Source organism: Astatotilapia calliptera, chromosome 10 (genome assembly GCF_964374335.1).
Source record: "Astatotilapia calliptera chromosome 10, fAstCal68.1, whole genome shotgun sequence".
In the NCBI taxonomy this organism is placed as follows: Eukaryota; Metazoa; Chordata; class Actinopteri; order Cichliformes; family Cichlidae; genus Astatotilapia; species Astatotilapia calliptera.
The window spans coordinates 24,845,395-24,867,370 of record NC_137431.1 but is presented as its reverse complement, the minus strand read 5'-3'; the positions used below and the strand labels follow the sequence as shown (position 1 = coordinate 24,867,370).

At 41.0% G+C, this 21,976-nt stretch overlaps 1 long non-coding RNA gene across 3 annotated transcripts; it reads right to left on the bottom strand.

Annotated features, from left to right (window-relative positions):
* Nucleotides 1-7,938: 7,938 nt before the first annotated feature.
* Nucleotides 7,939-21,388, bottom strand: LOC145431456 (uncharacterized). Of its 3 annotated transcripts, none has more exons than XR_013911762.1 (4): nt 21,232-21,388; nt 10,685-10,760; nt 8,445-8,541; nt 7,939-8,264 (listed from the first exon to the last, which is right to left on the bottom strand). It is a non-coding gene; the product is annotated as an uncharacterized LOC145431456 (long non-coding RNA). The 3 variants fall into 3 exon arrangements; XR_013911760.1 differs by having other exon boundaries at nt 10,685-10,798; nt 21,232-21,365; XR_013911761.1 differs by lacking the exon at nt 10,685-10,760.
* Nucleotides 21,389-21,976: the final 588 nt, after the last annotated feature.

The window sequence follows — 21,976 nt, the reverse complement described above, 5'->3', positions numbered from 1 at the left end:
GAAAAGTGCTAGCTATTGCAACTACTTGATTTGAGGAGGGAAACAAGGAAAAAAAAAACATAGTTCAAAGATGTAGACTCAAAGTTCTGATGTCTTATCAAACTCGTAACTTGCCTCCCCCTATTTTCCTCCCAATGCCAATGCATTTTTAATGCTGATACAGTAGCATAGCTGGTCTTCAGAGTTTTTAATTGAGAAATATTTATACACTCCCATGCTGTGACTTAATATTTGACTTAATCTGAGTCGGTTGCCTTGAATGAAAATGATGATCCACAGCTGGGAAACAAAATTAAATACAAACAGAAAATGGGCCCGGTATTTGCATAAAACTGCATATTTATACAATATCGTTGATGCATATTAATAAAAAGATTAAAATGAGCAGTGTTAATGTATGCAAATCTAAATTATAAATGAGTTGTTTAAACTCCTTGTTTATTCGCCTTGATTAAATATAGACAGCTGTTTTTCCAGAGAGGCAGCACCTCTCCTGCGTGGGCCACGCTGCCTCGTGAGCTCGCCGTGCTCTGATCTCAAACGCAGTTCCCTTGAATATCTGCGCTGATAGTTACGCACATTCATGGGTTCTCAGGTTCACCTGAGGCTAAAGGATGCAGTCAGCCTGTCTGATTGTCTGATAACAACAGAAGAACCAGAGATGAGCAAATTTTCTCTACACGAGCTCTTGAAATACTCTCAGGGTCTCTGACCTACAAACACCTTTTCTCTTTTTATATCTACGCCTTTCTCTGTTACACACACAGACACACACACACACACACGAGCAGACAGACTCTCTCTTTCTTTTTGCTATGAGCAGTTTGATTATTCTTGTCAGATCAGAGTCATATTTTAAGTTCACATCACCCTGCCTTATCAGTTCAGAGGTTTGATGCTCACACACACACCCCGTGCATCCTTTCTCATCATCTTTTTATCTCTAACTCTAATGAGTGTCGTCTGTGACATCAGACAATAACTGTTGACAGGAAAGGCCAAAAAAGGAAACTTGAGCAGATAGAAACGATAAGCAGCCCACACACAAAACACAAGCTTGCGTAGCTGCAGCGACCCCACAAGACATGCTTTTCACACACAGGCACAGATACAGTACAAGCTCTGCATTTGAATAAGACCAGCATTGATAAAGGAGGAGCGTTTGATAAAAAGAGCTTTATGTTTGTGTGCAACAAAGTGTAAAGTGTAGAAACATGAAATAAGTCATGTAGCAAAAGGGGAATTCTTTTTTAATGAAGAACACCAACATGGAGAAGAGCTAAAAACACGATTTTTTCCCTTTTTCCTTACTAGATAACTGAATAACTGTGGTGCAGTAAACCCCATTAACGATCAGGATCATCTGCGATACAGTGCAAAAACCAGGATTACATCTTATCCTCGGCCCCTGAATGGAGAGCCTAATAGCGCAAACTTCAACCCCACCGTCAGTGTGTAAAGAGCCCATTTAATACAAGATGATCACTTCAGCAAGCCCCTTTCCATTGCCTAATCATTGGTGGTGGAAAAGTTCTTTCTTTAACATGTTTCTTTTTTTTTTCTTCAAAGATGAATCACAGTTGGTTCAAAAAAGATTATACACTGTGCTTTCTAAAGAAACACCAGGCGCATTAAAGCTGCAGAGTAATTAAATCATGTCCTTTCATTGGGGTTAAGCCACATCCAAGCGAACGGCTCTTAACTGGAACCACTTGTGTGCTTTTTTATTGGTAGTTTTCCTACAATCAAAACCATGTCCTTCCAGGCAGCATCCAGCCAGCAACGTAGAACCTCAACAAATCTTTACAACGGTTTCATTTTGTGCCTCAGTTTTGGCTATAAAACAGTGAACTAATTGACTGGAATGGTAAATAAAAGTATAACTGATTTATGCTTAATTGTTTCTAAATATTAGCTAGAACATGATAACCACCACACTACAGGAAGTAAAGAGTTATGTTTGGGCTGCATGCAGACATCCAGACGAAGCACGCCTTTCAAAGCGCTTTAAAAATCTAGAGATACCAGTGAATCGTCTTTAAACAAAGAGCTCGTCTTAAGTGGTGCACTCACAGGATGTTGCGTGGCTCTTGTGAAGGTGGGTTTAATATCTGTAGGAGGTTGCAAAAAGCAAAAAAGCAAAACAAAAAACCTCTAAATCATTTCAGAATTTGAAACACTTATTTAGAAAGTTGTTACACTCAAAGGTAGCTACATGAGTAAGAGCAGAAGCACCACCAAGAATAAAGGTTACCGACGCCAGCATCAAACAAAGATGATAAGACTGAGAGCGAAGAAGAAAACAGGTGGGCAAAGGTTCAGTATTTTCCTTCATCAGCTACCAAATCGAAGTCATCCCGCACCTTACCACCTGACACTACTCACTGGCCCTGTGATAAAGACCTGCTTTCAGCTCCCATGTGTCTGTGAGAGTGTGCTGTAAAGGGAGGATACAGGATCAGCAAAACAAGCAGAAGACGGAAAAAAGAAGAAGAGGAGAAGCGACTTGATATAGAGTGGCAGCTAACGAAGCTCACTCGAGTTCTAGTTTGCTAAGTGTTTGCTGATTTGAATGTGTCTGTCTCTTTTGATTTAGCAGAATGCAGTCTCTTTACCTCTTCGTTAACTCCTTATCAAACATTTATGAGTTGATATCACAGATCTGTGTGGGGCTTTTGGGGAGTGGGATGGGGTAAAATCTTGTCTGGAAATCAACAAACATAAACAGTGGAAGGGTGGAAAAAAGAGCTTTGAAAACACATTGCTGAGGATCATTGGACAAAGATTCAAGCGTTTTATTTTTAACTTTTAGTCCAGAGCAAAATCTAAAATAAGAGCTTATGCTGAGCAACAACATCTGCAGATACATAAAGATAGAGGCACGGTTAATAAATTGCATTTTTATTGAATAATCTGGAGCTAAATTACCAATTCATTAATTATGCTTATCTCGATTAAAGGCGCTTTAAAAAAGCTTTTTTTTTTGCAGCAGATGATAAACAACCTCGTTCTTTGGTGCTATCTGATATTACGCGTTGTTTTGAATCACGTACATCTCTGCCTCAACGAAACATTCATGCCGGCGTGCAAGCAGTTGGCTCTCTTCTCCTCCAGTTCTCAGAGGAAAGAACAAGCGAGCTGTGGTTGGAACAGCTCTGAACTTTTTAAAGACGTGCATCAACAAATCATGCCCCAGCTCATACAAAACGGGTCTGATAGTGGCTGGAAATAGCAGCAGAAGAGCTTCTGCGTCGCCCCATGTCACCACACACACACACACAAACACGCATACACACACCTCAAGGTTTGTCAGAGTGTGTGGTGAGGGAAGGTTGAGGCTTAAGGTTTTGAAGCAAGAGGCAGGGAGATGGAAGTTTAGTTTTGAAACGTATTCCACGACAAGTCGCTTGTGTCTTGCTGAAAAGCGTGTTGACTGTTTCAGTTCTTCGAGTTAACGACGCACCGCGCTTTTACAGTCCTTCCAACACGTCTCCAAACACGCAGCTATTTTATTCAAACATGAATCATGACAGCTTCAACATATGATTTATCCCAAATAAGGAAAAGTGTCATCATTTGCTCATCATTGCTCTTTAATTTAAGTTGAATCTTGATTTGATATTTTCCACGTTTTCTGCTTTGAAGGAACTTTTTTGTGCTGTAATTTATTGTCACAAAACAATTATTGCAAAAACTTATTGCAAAATATACAAAAATTCAGGAAAACGTGACAAATATCACAGCTTTTGAATATAAGTTCTTAACTTTTCGAATTTATCAAGCCGATTTTAGGCAAAAAGAAATTGCAGTCACCTTTGTTTTTCCTTCATTTTGATTACACTAGACGAAGAAAATGAGGAGGGAGGATCCGTCTTTGGCCTTTGGTCTTCAGGTTACTGTGCCCTCAGCACACTCACACACATACATAGGCATATGAGCGAACAAACACACACACACATATACATGCACACCCAAACACACTGGCAGCACGGGGAGAGACGTGCTGTAATCTGGAAGGCAGGAAACAAAGGGCCTCGTTAATGCAGAGACTCGCAGGGGCCTTTGATGTGGAGCCAAGCCATTCACTCCTTGCTCCACACACACACACACGCACACGCACACACTTAGAAGATGACATAAACATGCACATGTGCGCACATCCAGACGTGCTCATGTGCCTTTTTCAAAAAAAAAATGCTGAAAAGAGTGCAATCTGCATGAGTGGAGGCAACGTGCCTGCTATTTAAAGCTTGATGTATTAGATTTGAATCAGCCGGCAGCAAACACGCTCACACGCTGATGAACCACAAAGCTACAGCTTGGTTGAATGGAAACAAACTTTCCCCCCCCCCCACCTCTTTGCACGTTTTGAGTTGTGATGTCAGTTCCCACCATTTGCTGTTTGATTTCAGTAATCACAAAACGAGTTAGTGATTTGGCTCGTAAACTCAAGAAATTTGTTCTCCCGGGGTAGAAAATGTGGTGGTTGTGGTAGTCGTACGGCAGAATGAGATTATTTACTAACATCAAAACGTGCCACGAGGGGCCAGGTTTGGTGAGATTTGGTGCGTAAAGACGATGAAGGGGGCAATGCTTCGGGGTTGCACGGATCAGTATGTGAGGTCCTTTTTGCGAAAGGAGAGAGTCGTTGTCACATAATGAGGAATTAAAGATCTTGTTTGCATTTGGGTAGCTCTTCAGCTACACTTCTGTGCAGTCCTCCAGAAAACCAACATCGCTTTGACCAAAAGGCAGTGGCTTACTGGTTGATAAGAATGCTTGAACAGGAAAGGTAGTAAAAGATCAAAAAAAGCATGCGCGAAAAGCACAAAGTGGTTGCAATGGACAGTTTCCACTGTTTCTGACACCTCGACACAAAGAAGCTCTTTGTGCATTATGACTTCTGTGTTCTCTGTAGCAGGTGCTGAGCTAAAGGAGCAAAAACAGGCAGCATAAACACAAACAACAGTAGCTCACATGTTTTTGACAATGCCCCCCTGGTGAAAGTACACAGCTGCAACATGTAACTTATGGTCTGCACAGCTCCGCGTAGGACCGAGCTACAGCCAGGCTTGGTCCTTGTAGTAATATTGCAATAAGCAATCTTTATTGCAGGGCTGCAACTGGTGGTAAGCAACCTTGAGATCAAGATTGGAAATTGTTTTGGAGTTAAAATAAAAGCTATATATACATTGTGTAGCATGGTCTCCGGGAATGGCTTACTTTATGACTTTTGGTTATCTTTTGACCTTTACTTTAGCATCACCTTGTGGCTGACGTTTTGTTTTTTCAGTGACCGACAGTCGGTGTGAAAGACAGGACATGTGAGATGAGGCAGATAGTCTGCTGTGGCTACCTGAAAGAAGAAGAAGAAGGAGAAGAAGAAGAAAGTTAATGAAAGTAGATTTCATTAAAAAAGATGACAAACTTGCAGAAAACTTTGTTTTCACAAAACTAAATTTCTACCCACCTCTAAATGTTTTCAGTAGCAAATATTAGCGTGCCAACTGCAATAGCATTTAGCTCGAAGCACTGCCATGTGCCTACAGAGCTGCCCAACCCCCTTTAAAAAAATCACCCTCAGAAGTTTGATGTTCAATAAAACCTTACGTGAAGCATCACCTTTAGTATTGATCCACTATTATGACTTTCAATTACTGTATACAGTGTGCCACATTTCTAAGGTAGCGGATGTCACAATATAGTGTAACATGGTCTGAGAGTAATTATGATAATTTCTTGTGTTATTGTTGTTAGTATTGTTGTTGTTATCCTAGTTGAGTGGCTAATCCCTCTTGCAGCATATTGTAATGCAGAAAGCTGCAGCTGCCTGGTTAGTGCGGCCGTGCTGTTGTTCTCCTCTGCTGAGCCAACCTGATATTAGTGGTTAGTGTGTTTGCCACAGGCAGAGAGGCCCGACTCTCTCTGATGAAGAGTCATCGGGAAGAGTCAGAATGCCCTGCATGAAACCGGACACTGATAAAGTCTTTTCAGGCCTCGTGCTAATCAATTCAGCTGGTTCTCTCGTCTTTGGCGTAAGTAGATGTGAGAGATGTTTGGCGAGTTTAATTTCTGATTCTTTGAATTTCATTTTTGGGTACCTTTGATTGCATCAGCTTGGTTTTCTCATGTCGGTTTAGGACTCTAATGAATGTATATAAAAAAAGAAGATTGCACTCATTTGGTTCCAGTGCTAAGACCACATTGGTTTACAGAATTTTTTTAAGGTGACGATTGCTCTTGTATTTTCCTCTTCAGCTGCTTTGTTTGCTTTAGTGCAAAAGAAAAAAAAATTCTTTGTGGAAGAGAAATTTTTATTAAAAAACGGTCGATTTTTGTCGCAACTTTTACAGTAACAGCTGCTCTTCTTTCATTCACTTTGCTCCTTTAATTGTAGTCTACGCGCCGTGGAAAAAGCTGTAAAGTCAGAGCAGATTTATAATTCTTTTAGTGTAAACTCACTCGCCGGCTCCGTACCCACTCTCCATTTGCAGTCTCCCATGAAAACCATGTTGTTTAAAACAGTCAGTGAACCAAATCTCAACATTTATCTTCGCTGCGTCCACCTTTACGTACTGGTCGACTTAGCTGCCAAGAGACTGGAAAATGGTAAAATAAAAAATCACTTTGTGTCTGGCACAGAGAAGCACTTGTGGTGGCGCTGATGAGTTAACCATACAGATTCCCCAGATGGGCCATTATATGGACTTTGATATAAATGGCAGTGCCGGGCAGGGAGTGTGGGTGGCCATGTTCGTACTGAAGTGCTGAAGTGGTGGGCAGCTCAAGGGTACTGGTGGTTAATGATGATGGCCACACACACACACACTGGATCCATCAGTTTCCACACTCAAAATGAACAAATATAATATAATACTTGCAACAATTTACGACTTGCACGCTGACCTTTATCTTATCAAATTTCACAACACTTGATTTTATTTTCGGGCGGCAGGCAGGTGTTTTTTCTCTTTTCTTTTTCAAATGGTAAAGTGTGGTATCTCCACTTGAAACAAAAGTCAGTAAATGTGTGCCAGCAGCCAGTTGTAATGGCTGCATGTGTTCAGCGGAAAGAGCAGAGACCTACATGAAAGCACACACACACACAGTGCAAAGGCACAAACCACACACAAACCTCGATGACAGCTGCGACAAGCCAGACAATTCACCTACAATGACAAGGAACAAAACTAAAACTAAAATCACAATTACAGCCTCAACAAATCCACTATTGTGTTTTCTCCCCTCTGGCTTTTTCTTCTTCTTCTTCTCTCTCTCTCTTTTTTTTTCCAAAAAAGGGGAGCGTCACAAATCCAGAGAGAGATCAGAGCGCTCTCAAACTAAGCCTCCATTTACTCTGATGGCAGGCCTATTAAATGCGTGCGTCCACAGTGGTCTCTTTCTAGTGGTGAGTGGGCGGCTCAGAGTCCTGCAGTTGACAGTTAGCAGCCGATTCTGGGATCAGTTTTTCCGCAGCAAAGGGACTGATGTGGCCCAGAGGAGGATGTGGATTCCTATGATGGATCATTGTTTAGGTTTGGGGAGTGGGTGTGTGTGTGTGAGCTTTTGTGTGTCTGCGTGCGTGTATTTGTGTGAGCGTTTCCGTGCCACTCCATGCAGGAGATCAAGGACCTGCAGTTCATGCATGCATGTTCACTAACAAACATCCACAATGGAAGCAGTAAACATAGGCACTACACATCTGCACACACACACACACAAAAGGAAGCAGAAAAAGCACAATTTTAAGATCTCTTGTGCAAAAATCACCTGATATAACTGTCATTTTCTCACTTGGCATTAATGTGTATGTGCTGACCAATTAAAACCACGCTGCCCCAATAATTATTGATATTTATGTTACCATATAAAAAGGAGTTAATATCTTCATATTAATGTTCCTTTATGTAGCAAGTACCAAAATAAAGAACGGAAACATCTGTATTACTTATTTTTAATAGGTTTATACATTGGTGTCTATGTTTTTGTCTGGTGGGAGTAATAATATGTTGGGAGTTACTATTAAAGTTGGAGATGTTAGCATGAGTGGCATAGCCTCGGCTACTGCTATTTATCTATTCATTTATATATAAAGTGACAGACGACCACATACACCCTTTGAATGATTCCAGAAAATCTACAGCTATCCTGGATGTTCAGGGTGAGCACGACTGATGACTGTGAGAGGATGAAGGTCTCATGTCCTCTTCTTTCAATGGGCGAGGTGCATTATTTCCCGATATCCAAATAACGGGTTGACATCCCTGGGGAAGTTACATAAAAGGATGAAAATGTGGGTCAGGCTTAGTAAAAGTTGCATTTGCCTTTCATTAAAACATTGCTGCACAAGAATGCTTGAAAAAAAAAGGCATTTTACATCCCTCTGAAAAAACTTATATTTGGAGATGTGAAGGATTCTGCAGGACTGGGATCACAAGACTTACAACTTAAAGAAGCCAGAGTTGAAACCCGTCAAAGGATTGATGTCATGCTCCATGGCTGCGAGGTGAAGTGTCTTGTGTTTGTACGGTGGTTTAGAGACTTTAAAAAGAGAAGATAAAATAACAATAATAATTCTTTGATTTTAAATGTAGGCATAAAGAGGATAAATATGCAGACACATTTTCTTTCCTATAGACATCTTTCTTCTTCTTCTTCTCCTTCTTTTTTGTTTTTTACAAACAGTATTTTTACTGTTAGTTTCATTACTTTTCTTTTTAAAGTCCATCCCAGACTTTAGACTTTAGACTCTGCAATGTTCCTACATTTCCGAAGTGCTACAGTGTGCCCTAACAGCCTCATCCAAAGCCAAGGTCAAATGAAGGGAGTGTCGTACAAGACAAAGAAAAACATCCTGGCATGTTTTCCCCCTTCAGCAAACTGGCAGCTGCCATGGAAACAAAAAGGAAACACTCAAGACTTCTGCCAATTTGTTCGACTTAAAGACGAGCAGCTTGTAGAGTCGTCTGAGCTTCTTTTAACTCAAGGCTCATTTTGTAAATCACTTTTTGTGCCTTTATCCATTTCTATCTCAGAGGAAACTTACTTTAACTTGTGAACAACTTCTTTAAGAGAAGACAAAAGCTGAGTAACGACTTGTGTCTGTGAGGGAAAGAGAGAATCGTATTGATTTTATTTAAAAAAAAAGAAGTTTTAAAATTCCCAGAATACCTGAGGAGACCTTGAAGGAGTTTGATACTTGGAAATGCTAAAGATGGAAAAAAAAAAACCTTTTCCTTTACTTCTTAATTTTGTTGAGTTGATTCTAAAATCGTTTTTCACAATTTATATTTTAGAATACTGAAAAATGCTTTCTTAGGATCAGATTACCCAGAATATGTATGTGTTAATATTTTCTTAACTTCAGCTATGAAAACTCTGAAAATGCAACAAAGGAGTAAAGTTCTGGATGAAAATACGTTATATAGAAAGTTTAAATATTTCAGTGAATGAATCACAGAATCAAAAAGTGTTATTATTCCTTGGAGTTATTTAAGGACCCTTACTCACTTGGGATTCCTCAAGAACCTCTGAGAGCTCAATGTAGAGTAAAATGTTACTGGAAGAACCTGTAATTCAAGAATGGTTCCTGGAGGACCCTATTTTCAGGCCTGACTGACAGGTTGCACATGTGTTTAAACTTTCTTTAAAAACGACTTTTGCTATGCACATTACAGTATAAGTGTACACACACACACACACACACACACACATACATATATATATATATATATATTTATACACACACACACACACACACACACATATATATACCGTGTGTGTGTGTGTGTGTATCTATATCTATATAGATGTATCTATATATATATATATATATATCTATATATATATATATATATATATATATATATATATATATATATATATATATATATATATATATATATAACCCACGTGAAAATGGTGTGGCAAGTCAGTGGAAACTAAAATCAGCACCATATATAGAGAATACATTTATAAATGACCTGCAGTGACCAATGTTCTCAAAGACAAAGCAGGACATCAGTGTTGCTGCTGAGAACAATCATTCTGAGAAGTCAAGTTAGATCAAAGGAGATGCTGGACCAAGATCAGCGCGAGTACGTATAAGTGCATGTTTCTTCGTTTCACTCGTGGTGGATTGTGTGCTCCTTCTGCTCACCTGCCTGTAAATGCATCCAGACACACGTGTAGTTTGTGTGGACAGCCTGTTAACTTTTAGTATTTCCTGTTGCTCAGGACCAAACTGTGGTATTAAAAGTATCAGGAAATGTAACAATTTACTAACAAACAAATACTAGCCAGCTCAACAAACCAGCTCCAAGAAATGAAGAATTGTGCGATTAAAAGAATAATAAAGAGAAACTCCAATCTCTAATAGGGGAAATACCCAACTGTGAGTTTATGCATTGTAAGTTTATCATCAGGATACGAGCTGAGCACAGCCTGTGAAAGCTGGTTTCTTCTACATTTATTTATTTTAGTCTGTTCTCTTTCAAGATAAACTCATATATGGATTACAGTTCATCTGCCTCTGCAGTTAAATGAATGGACCAGTTAATATATTATAAAGTAAGAACTGGTACATTAATCCTAAATATCTTTCTTTCTCTCACCTCACTTCAACATGTACACTGAGATTTTGATCTGTGTGACTTTCAGGTTTCTCCAGCTTTTAAAAAATTACCTCTGTGCTGATATTCAGTGCTGGTCACGCTGCCAGCTGCTGCTGCTGCTGCTGGTGCAGGGAGTTAGGCTGACCTCTTGAGGAACATAATGGAAATTAATGTGAATGAAGATCCTGGCAAGGTACGAGAGATCGATCACAGCATTATAGTACAGAGCAAAGGCACATCTTTGCATCTTAAACAGGAGTTATGGTTTTATATTTTCAGTATATAACTGTATACAGCTGATAAAATGAATCATTTCTTTTCAGGGTCCTCAAAAGTATTTAACATTGAAGGAAAACATTGGAACTGGAGAGATCAAAAAATATTTATTCCCCCAAAGATTCTTTTCAGGTGTTTACATCATAATTTCTAACAAGACTGCATTTTGTTTTCTTGTTTGAGCAGTTGTTGAAATGGCAAAACTACAACATGCATCCCTCAGCCTGAAGAAAAGCCTCCCATTATTCTAACATTCAAAATCAGAAAGCGTATTATTCACCGTGCCACTTTGAAAAATGATTTGGTCCCATCTGGGTTTGATCCCCGAATTTTCACAATGGTTTCAGATTTTTTTCATTTTTATGCGTCATCTGCCCACGAAGGGAGATTCAGTGTAAGAAACAGAAAAGCCTCTGGATTTATGGGACATTTTACTATGGCTCAAACACTAATACACTACATACTCTTACACATAATTTTAACAGCGACTGTCACATGAAAAATTATTGACGCCAAAAGAGTCACGATTCTTGGTTTGCTAAAACCTGGTTTTTACTCTGAATGAAGTTTTATTGACTGAGTAAGTTTTATATACAAACTGAAGACCTTTAAATCAGACTGAATGAGTTCAGACTTTGCATTAGAAACAATGAGAAACCTTAGCAGGGGTTTCTTCCGTTTTTAGATGTGCTATTTTTACATGACTCCACGCTGCATGTCGGACTGATGCAATACATGCTTGCCTGTCTTCACATGAAATCCTGAAAGAGATAAGTTGACCTCTCATATAATATCACAGCTTTTTGAATTTAAATGTGGCAATAAATAACTACCTAATGTTAAAGCTGGCATTTTGAGACATTTGGGAAAGCAGCTGAAATGTTTTAGACCCCTGTGAGCTGTAAAGTTTCCAAATATAACAATAAAAAAATAAAATAAAATTCACGTATCTATCAGAGACAAAGCAACAGTTTGTGTGGCCGTGCACAAAGAGACTCTAGGTTGGCTGAAAGGACACACAGACACATCACACATGTATTCTTCCCTGCAGTATGTCTTTTTTTACTGCACGGCTGTAAAGTGTTTGCTGATGTGTTCGTGAGAACTGTCAGTGGGCGATTTACATGTCAAGCTAAAGCAAAAATATAATCCTGCTGATATGAAATCTCCGAGCCACTGTGCTGGGACGGCCGGGCTGCTTGTATGAGAAGCAGAGGACTTGTAATCTTTTCACTGTGACTCGCTTCTTCTGTGTGACACCAGGAAAGGGGGGTGGGGGGGTAATTACATTAATCCAAAACAAATAAATGTTTGGCAGTCCTTGAAAGGTTGTGGGAAATGGTTGGAGATTGAACCGAGCCTCCAGTCCCCAAACCTCAAGCTTTGATGGTTTTTACTTGACTCACAGACTGAGAACACAGATTTGATATCCAACTGGAGCTGAACCATAGACTGTATGACTGGTCCTCACTGCTTCTCTCTTTCCTCTCACCATTTGTCTTCCCTTTCTTCCTCACCCTCTCGCTCGCTTTCTCCTTTCCTCTTCTTCCTCTTCTTTTTTATCTCCTGCTCTCTGGTATTAATCTTTATATCAAAGTTATCATTTTTATTTTTTCAAAATATTTGAAAGGAACAAATGATTGAAAACAGCACCAATTAAACAAAAATAAAACTTCCTTTTGTTTTGGTTAGGAGGCTTAATAAAATGTACTTAGCATTGCCATTATTAAAATCAGAAGCTTATGATATTAGTCATTTTTTCTCCCTTGAAGAGTGACTCACATATGCAGCTTTGTTCAAAACTACTCGAAAAATGTTCTTCTATTTTTTTATTGGTAATTTGCCTTAAGTGCCACAGATCTGCTTCATATTTGACCACGCTGTAGCATCAACCGAATCTATTTCTGTCAAGTTGGGTTTTGTTCATTGGTCCTCTACTCTGACTGAAATGTCTGTCGGGTGGATTACCACGTATCCAAGCCTACATAAAGTCACCTACAGTGTTAAACAAAAAATGTGAATAGGTTCATGGTCCACAGACTATGAATCCTAATCATCACCTTTTCCGCTGGTCCCAAAAACGGTCCTGTACAGAAATTCATGGTGAATTCTTGTAATGACTCATTTTTCCTCCAGTGTCACCATCAGGTTGATATTTGGGACTTGGGAGTGAAGCACACAGACTGATGGTAAATGCTAAAATGGCCTGTATTCGTATAGTGCTTTACTTAGTCCCTATGGACCCCAAAGCGCTTTACATTACATTCAGTCATCCACCCATTCACACACAGGTGATGGCAGCTACATTGTAGCCACAGCTGCCCTGGGGCGCACTGACAGAAGCGAGGCTGCCGGACACTGGCGCCACCGGGCCCTCTGACCACCACCAGTAGGCAATGGGTGAAGTATCTTGCCCAAGGACACAACGACTGAAACTGTCAGAGCTGGGGCTCGAACCAGCAACCTTCCAATTACAAGACGAACTGGCAACTCTTGAGCCACGATCGCCCCATCAACAGTTAATTTGTGTTAGAACTGTAATGAGAACATATGGTGTTTCCCAGTTAAACGTTTACAAAACTAGTGGCAGTTATTCATTAACTGTCTATCTAACTATTTGAGTAGGCTGGACCCAGGTGAGGTGAGGTGAGGCACACCCAGGGCTAAAACAGACAGACAGATGCCCATTCACATCCACATTTACAGCCATATTTACAGCCAGTTTAGAACCCCATTGCCTCACATCCATGTCTTTGGATAGTGTAAAGAAATCAGAGCACCCACACGTACTGAGCGCATGAAAACTCCCAAACCAACGATCAGGTTCAAACCTCAAACCTCCTCTCTGTGAGGCTTCAGTGCAAACCACTTGTTTTTCTTCTGTCAACTTCATGTACAGAAACACCCAGTAGTGTTTGTTGTTTACGTGACTTTGATTGTAAGGCCTTTGTTTTGATGTTTTTTTTAATGCACTGTCTTTCCATTCATTCTCACAGTGACAGTAAACAATCATACTTTATTGCCTGGTGCTTGTTCACAGCCAGCAAAGCCCGTAATGAAAAAGAATGAGAGCCAAACCCAAACCCTGCCGACCCTGTAACCTATCGTTGGGAAATACTTTCACTGCACCGTACAATAAGCGTGTGAGAAATATATGTGAATGGGACTCTTCTCACAGTATATCACCCAATACTTGTGGACCAATCTTGGGAACAAACATTATTCTCCCAGGCCCTGTTGTTTTATGGCTTACTTATACATGCTCTGGGCCATGACGATGATTTATTGTGATGGCTCACTGGAAGCGATGCATAACCTAATTTGTTCTGGTTTTCCTGATTGGGAAGATTATAGGGCCTTCATTGGGATGGCGACAAATGTGTCACCACACATATCTGCGCACTGGCTCTGTCTCCTGGTTGTTATAAACACACGGAGAAAACAATCAGAAACATTTCTCGGTGCATGACTTTTCTGGTGAGATGGAGAGATTCATCTGATACGGCACTAATTTGAACGCTGCGGTGATACTGCGAACATTTTGGAGTCAAACAAACCTTTATGTGGGGTTTGCTGCTTGTTTTGTGATTGACAAAATTTATTTGTCTGGGAAGAGTAACTGAGGTTTGAGGTTGCATCATCAGAAATAAAGTCAGATGGATCGTGGAAGCGAAGAGCCGGTCTTTTCTTATCCACCGAACTGCAAGATAATAACGTAGTACATCTCGGCTAACGAAGGCTGACTGAACGGAGATGTGACTTTGACTGTATGAATTACATTTGTCATAACACGCAATTAAAATAGCATTACACTGTGATATATGAAGCAATCTTCAAAAAAAGATAAAAACAGAAACTGTTTTTTTTGCTCTGGGAAGACATCAAAAAGAATAATGTACTTGTCGACAACTTTGTTTGCATTTTCTAAACTTGTTTTTTTAGCATCATTTTTTTAAATTGCTTACTTTTTGAAGTTTTATTGTTTTAAGTTTTTTAGAGAGCTACTATGAACAACATATTATAGACTTTTGTTTGTTAGTTTTATTAAAATTTGCCTTGAGGAGGTCTGTATCTGGATGCAGTTAGGATGCTTGAGAGTAAAAATAAACAAAACGGAAAAGTTTAAAGAGACACAAAACCTCTGACTCCTGTGGTATGCAGGTCAGATTACCTGTTAAATAACAAAACACGTGAAGTACCCTCAGAAGGTCTGCTAGATGATGTTAATGCAGCACTACGGGCAATACCTACAACCACGATTACCGACACTAACAAGCTGATCTACAATACGGCAGCAGTGATCAGTGAGATGCTTGGCTACAAGTTGAACAGCGACAAGGGGCAGTACCCTCCATGGAGAAGGAGGCTAGAGGGCAAGATCAAAGTAGCACGGAGGGAGGTTAGCCAACTAACGGAGTTGCAGAAAGGTGCGACAAATAAGGTGCCTAAGAAATACAGCAAGCTGTCCATACCTGAGGCCTTGGAAACTGCCAAGCAAAGGCTCACAGCCTTGGCCAGCCGCTTGAGGAGGTACACCAGAGAGATAGAAGGCAGGAGAATAAACCAGCTGTTCTCCACAGAACCAGCAAAGGTGTACTCTCAGTGGCAAGGGAACAATAATAATAAGAGAACAGCACCACCAAGGCTGGAGACAGAGCAATACTGGAAGAGCATATGGGAGAAGGATGCAACCCATAACGGCAATGCTCAGTGGCTAGAGGATCTGAGGGCAGACCACAGCGACCTCCCTGAACAGGGTCCAGTAACCATCACAGTGGCAGATATCCAAGAAAGGGTCTCCAGTATGAAGAGTTGGACAGCACCAGGGCCCGACATGGTTCACGCCTACTGGCTGAAGAAGCTGACTGCAGTCCACGAGCGTCTGGCAGCACAAATGAACCAGCTGCTAGTTAACGAGATACACCCGGAATGGCTAACCGAAGGCCGGACGGTCCTGATCCCCAAGGACCCCAAGAAGGGACCGGTCCCCTCCAACTACTGACCAATAACCTGCCTCAGTACTACATGGAAGCTCCTGTCAGGCATCATATCGGCTAAGATGAACAGGCACATGGGTCAATACATGAGCGGGACACAGAAAGGAATTGGCAAGAATACCAGAGGCGCAAAACACCAGCTACTGGTAGACAGAACAATCAGCCGAGACTGCAAGACCAGACTGACCAACCTGTGCACTGCCTGGATTGATTACAAGAAGGCCTATGACTCAATGCCCCACAGCTGGATACTGGAATGCCTAGAATTGTACAAGATCAATGGGACCCTAAGAGCCTTCATCAGGAACTCAATGGGGATGTGGCGTACAACACTAGAGGCCAACTCCAAGCCAATAGCACAAGTCACCATCAAGTGCGGGATCTACCAAGGAGATGCTCTGTCCCCACTGCTGTTCTGCATAGGCCTGAACCCCCTCAGTGAGATCATTAACAAGACTGGCTACGGATACCGACTACGGAACGGAGCAGTTGTCAGCCACCTCCTGTACATGGATGACATCAAGCTGTATGCCAAGAGTGAACGAGACATCGATTTACTGATCCACACTGCCAGGCTATACAGCAATGACATTGGAATGTCGTTCGGACTGGAGAAGTGTAGTCGGATGGTAACAAAGAGAGGGAAGGTAGTCAGAACTGAGGGGATTGAACTACCAGAAGGCAACATTGCAGACATAGAGGACAGTTACAAGTACTTGGGGATCCCACAGGCGAATGGGAACCATGAAGAGGCCGCTAGAAAAGCTGCAACCACCAAGTACCTGCAGAGGGTCAGGCAAGTCCTGAGGAGTCAGCTGAATGGTAAGAACAAGATCCGGGCCATCAACACCTACGCCCTGCCCGTGATCAGGTACCCTGCTGGGGTAATAGGCTGGCCAAAGGAGGAGATAGAAGCCACTGACATAAAGACAAGAAAGCTCCTTACCATGCATGGAGGGTTTCACCCCAAGTCCAGCACCCTGAGGCTGTACGCTAAGCGGAAGGAAGGGGGCCGGGGACTGGTGAGTGTCAGCACCACAGTCCAGGATGAGACAACGAACATCCAAGAATACATTGGGAAGATGGCCCCAACTGACCGAGTGCTCAGTGAATACCTCAGGCAGCAGAAACCCAAGAAAGAGGAGGGAGACGAGGAACCATCATGGAAGGACAGGCCCCTGCACGGTATGTACCACCGGCAGATAGAGGAGGTGGCTGATATCCAGAAATCCTACCAGTGGCTGGACAAAGCTGGACTGAAAGACAGCACAGAGGCACTAATCATGGCAGCACAAGAACAAGCTCTGAGCACAAGATCCATAGAGGCTGGGGTCTATCACACCAGGCAAGACCCCAGGTGCAGGCTGTGTAAAGATGCCCCAGAGACAATCCAGCACATAACAGCAGGGTGCAAGATGCTAGCAGGCAAGGCATACATGGAACGCCATAACCAAGTGGCCGGCATAGTGTACAGGAACATCTGTGCCGAGTATAATCTGGAAGTCCCGAGGTCAAAATGGGAGATGCCCCCAAGGGTGGTGGAGAATGACCGAGCTAAGATCCTGTGGGACTTCCAGATACAGACGGACAAAATGGTGGTGGCTAACCAACCGGACATAGTGGTGGTAGACAAACAGAAGAAGACGGCCGTAGTGATCGATGTAGCGGTTCCGAATGACAGCAATATCAGGAAGAAGGAACACGAGAAGCTGGAGAAATACCAAGGGCTCAGAGAAGAGCTCGAGAGGATGTGGAGGGTGAAGGTAACGGTGGTCCCCGTGGTAATCGGAGCACTAGGTGCGGTGACTCCCAAGCTAGGCGAGTGGCTCCAGCAGATCCCGGGAACAACATCGGAGATCTCTGTCCAGAAGAGCACAGTCCTGGGAACAGCTAAGATACTGCGCAGGACCCTCAAGCTCCCAGGCCTCTGATAGAGGACCCGAGCTTGAAGGATAAACCGCGCTTGAAGGATAAAAACGCCCATGCGTGCTGGGTGTTTTATTTATATATATATATATATATGTATATATATATATATATATATGTGTGTGTGTGTGTGTGTGTGTGTGTGTGTCAGTTTATATGTATGTATATTGTTTATATAGTGCTTACAGTATGTTCTGTGTCTAGCGCACTCTCAAAACAGCTAAAGGTGTAAGAAACAGTTGATTTGATCAAGTAATTCTCAGAAACTTTGGAAAGAGACCAGGCGCTAACTGAAAGATGCAGGAATACTGGCTGTCTTTCTAAAAAATCTCAAAATATGCAATAAATGAAAATGTCTTTTAGTTGAGTATGCATGTACTTAAGAACTGATTAAAAAGTCTCCAGGATCAGAAGAAGGGAGGATATGAGAATGTGTAGGGGTCTTTAGCTGCTCCAGAGTGCAGGCTAACAGTGAAGCTGATAGTGTTGACATTTTCAAAGAAATTCATAAGACCGACCTCCTTAACTGGCTTTGAATGTCATCCTTTTTTTTTTATTGTTAAGTATTGATGACTTTTATTGTTTTCTTTTCTCAGTTATATCACCTTCACTGCTTCTGTATACTGTTATTAACAGTTTTGCAGTTACTTCCGAATCACTTTGACTTGCACCAAATTGTTGGGAAGGTGATGAATAAATAAAATCAGACAGATTCTACGTTAAATCTGAGATCTTTTGCTTTTTAATTTTCCTTTTATTTTTATATTAACTGCATAAATGACATTTCATACCAAAAAACTGACTTTCTGAAATGATACTTAGTGGATTGCAGATTACACTGTGGTTCTTCTGGGCCGCTTCCAAGTGCAAATGTGTGTAATTGTAATGCGAGTGTGAACAGGATGTTCCTGCAGATGATACTGTATTTGTTCCTGGTGGGCTGTTTCTTAGAAAAAAATATAAAAAAAATAAAAGGCTTCTGAAAAAACACAACTTTTAGGAAACAAGGTTACAAGTACACCTTTACCCAACTGCATATATTAACGTTGTGTAATGTACTGGGATATTTATAATTAGAGCTATTTTGTTGTATCTTGTAAATTTGTAATTCATTGTGTTATCTTGTCTAGTTTAGTTACTTACTCAGGGATTAATAAAGTATTCTGATTCTGACGCCATAACGTAACAAATTACACTATACATGTGTCACCCACACAGGTTTCTGACGATGAAACAATACTTTGCTCCACACGTTTCATTATTTTCCACACATAACTGAAGAAGTTACTTTCTGAAAAGTGTATGCTTAAATTATCTTTCTGGAGAGATATTGAGAGAGGCAGACTACAGTTGGAGAGTGTATACGTGCCTTCACCTGTGTGTGTGTGTGTGTGTGTGTGTGTGTGTGCGTCTGTGTGGGCTGTTCAAGAGTGGGCGAGTGATTGTATTTCTGTGTGGTTGTCTGTACGTTAGCTTGAGGTGTGCCTGGCATTTAGATTTAACCGTCAGCATCTTAACAAACAGCGTATTTACACGCAGACAACAGTTTGTCTGATTTCTTCACACCTCTTGTTGTTGAAAGAGCTCTTCACATCTACAGTAGATGGGTTGTCAAGGCACTACAGGGCGTGTTTCGTAGAGACGTAGAGTATTACACAACCATCGAAAGATTTCAGCGCTGATCAGACACCCCTGTGGAAAGTTCTTTGTACTCCTCCTCCAATATAACAACCTCTAACCTGCTCTTAGATAGCTGTGCTCTGTGAATGGAATTAACTTTGAGGTTCAAAGCAACGTTTTAAAATGCAGAATTACACAAGTGATTTACTGTAATGTAAGTTATTGCCTAAGCATAATCTGTTAAGGCTACAAACTGGTAAAGTGCAATCAACTGACTTCAAACTTTCGGCAACTCTTGCATGACACAAAAGTAAAAGTGCACAGAACTACATTTCAAAATGTCAAATGGGCCTTAAGAAAGAGAAACTTGGGGTTCGCTTTGGTCACTCCAGCCGAAGGTTTGTAGACATAATATCGAAAAGATTGCAACTCCTGAAAATTAGATTCTGCGACTGTGGGTTTACAAAATGTTTAATAATAAGTCAAATCAAGTCTGTTGTTAATCATAAAATAATTAAAAGATAATGTAAAACTGGGGATAAAAGTAGCATTAATAGTAGGGTAAGTCTGGCATCTCCTGAGCGAATTGCCAATTACAGAACATTAAAATCTAAAACTGAGGGGCAACCCAAGAAACATCTGCTTTTGCTCTTTGCAGCTTTTGCAAAGCTTTCCTGAAAAGAAAAAAAAAATCATTACAGTAGTCAACTCTGTTGGTGATAAAAGCATTCATCTGCCTTTCAATATCTGGCCGCACTCCTGAGAAGATAAAAGCCAATTTTGTTGATTTTTATGATGTGAAACTCAAGACAGGATCAAAAAGCGCACCAAGGTTACTAGCTCGGGGCTTGATGTTCAGTGCCAAGGAGCTTCAGTTGGTGCACAGTTTCTCTCTCTGGGCCTTTGCTCCAGTAATTAACCACAGTAACTTTAATGTTTGAGCAAACTGCCAAAGAGCAACCAAGACCAAACGACACTGATGAGAAAACAATGTAAATCACCCCAAACCAAAAAGTACATCCTAAACTGGATTATTTCATGTTCATATCAAACTGATAAAGTGTATTTTCGAGTCATTAGAGCTACATCTTGATCTAATTCAGCAGCTGAATGATGTCACATACTTTTCGCGTGAGTGAATGAAACAAGGGCTGAACCGCGTTCTTTTTTTTATTGTCACTTGTAAAGATTACATACTTCAGTGAGAAAACCAAATAACATAAAGTTGCAAAACAACCTTCAGAAGAAATACTGCGTTGCAATTAATGAGTTATAAATTTAAGAGCGTCTAAGCTCTCTTATGATGTGCAACGAGTGAAAATTTGTACTTTTTCCCCTCTAAAATTTCACTCAACCATGTCTGACCGGAGGGAACTTTATGCAGTTCAATGCATCTTTTCATAAGACCTTCAAAAATGCATATTCCATTAGAAATGTAATCTCAAACTAAATTATTCCATTTGTTTTGTAAGTTTGGTCCTCAAAACAGCTTAAATTAAAGTTAAAAATCCAATTTCTTAATTAAAGGGTCACTCAGCAGTAACTACTTCTACTACAGTTTACCTGTTTTACTTCCTTCTGTAGTTAAATTCCTAAATTATTATTATTTTTCTCTCACTGTCTAATTGAGTGACAGTTTGATGCTTTTCCCTCTGCTGCCGTGCAAAGAATCACAAAAACCTGGATCTTTGGCACAAGGATTTCCATATCTGATCCTGTGGTTTAAAGAGGCATTTGGTGTGATCAGCTCATAACCAGGTGCAGGCAAAAGCTACAAAATACACGAACCACAGCCCTACCTGCCAGGTAGCAATGTGGTAGTCGTGAAATTAAATTTCCTCGGCAGCTCCCCGCCTGTGTCTTGGGGCTGAAAGCCGGGCTGTTTTATACATTGGAAGGCACAGGCACACAGAGATACCAAACCATCCTTTACCTCCTTTGATGTTGGCGGGGCACCTGAGGGGGAGAATATGGAGAATGTGTTGATTACAGATTCAAGTATTCAGTACACACACCGATGCTGCGCACAGTATATAGCAGGAGGCTCGGCGTAGCAGTTTGATAGTTTGTGGTGAAAGTGCTGGCAGGGGCACAGCTCTCCTCATCCTGCCAAGTCTGTGGTTTCATATTGTGATTATCAGCTGCAGATGTGAATCAGAGTATAAGCTATATAGGCTGTTCTTTCTCACTTTGGTCAAAAATATGGGCTTTATCTGGGCTTTTTTTTTGAGTATTGTATGTCAGTTGCTGAATGCCTTTATCCATGGTACCTTAAATAAGCATAGATGGTGCAGAGCCTTTAAGGCTTGGCTCCAAACACCAAAATACCAGTGTTCAGTTAACACCATGAGCCTCACAATTAGCAGTATATCAGTTCCCCCCCCCCCCCAATATTACACATACCGCATTTGGTTTTGAACAAAGCCAGAACAGGTGCACAAACTTTTAAAACAAAATCCAGTTGCAGGAGATGACAGAGTGGCATAAATTGCTTGCGTATATATTAAGTGAGTTTTGCTGACCCTCTGCTGATTTCCTACTGGG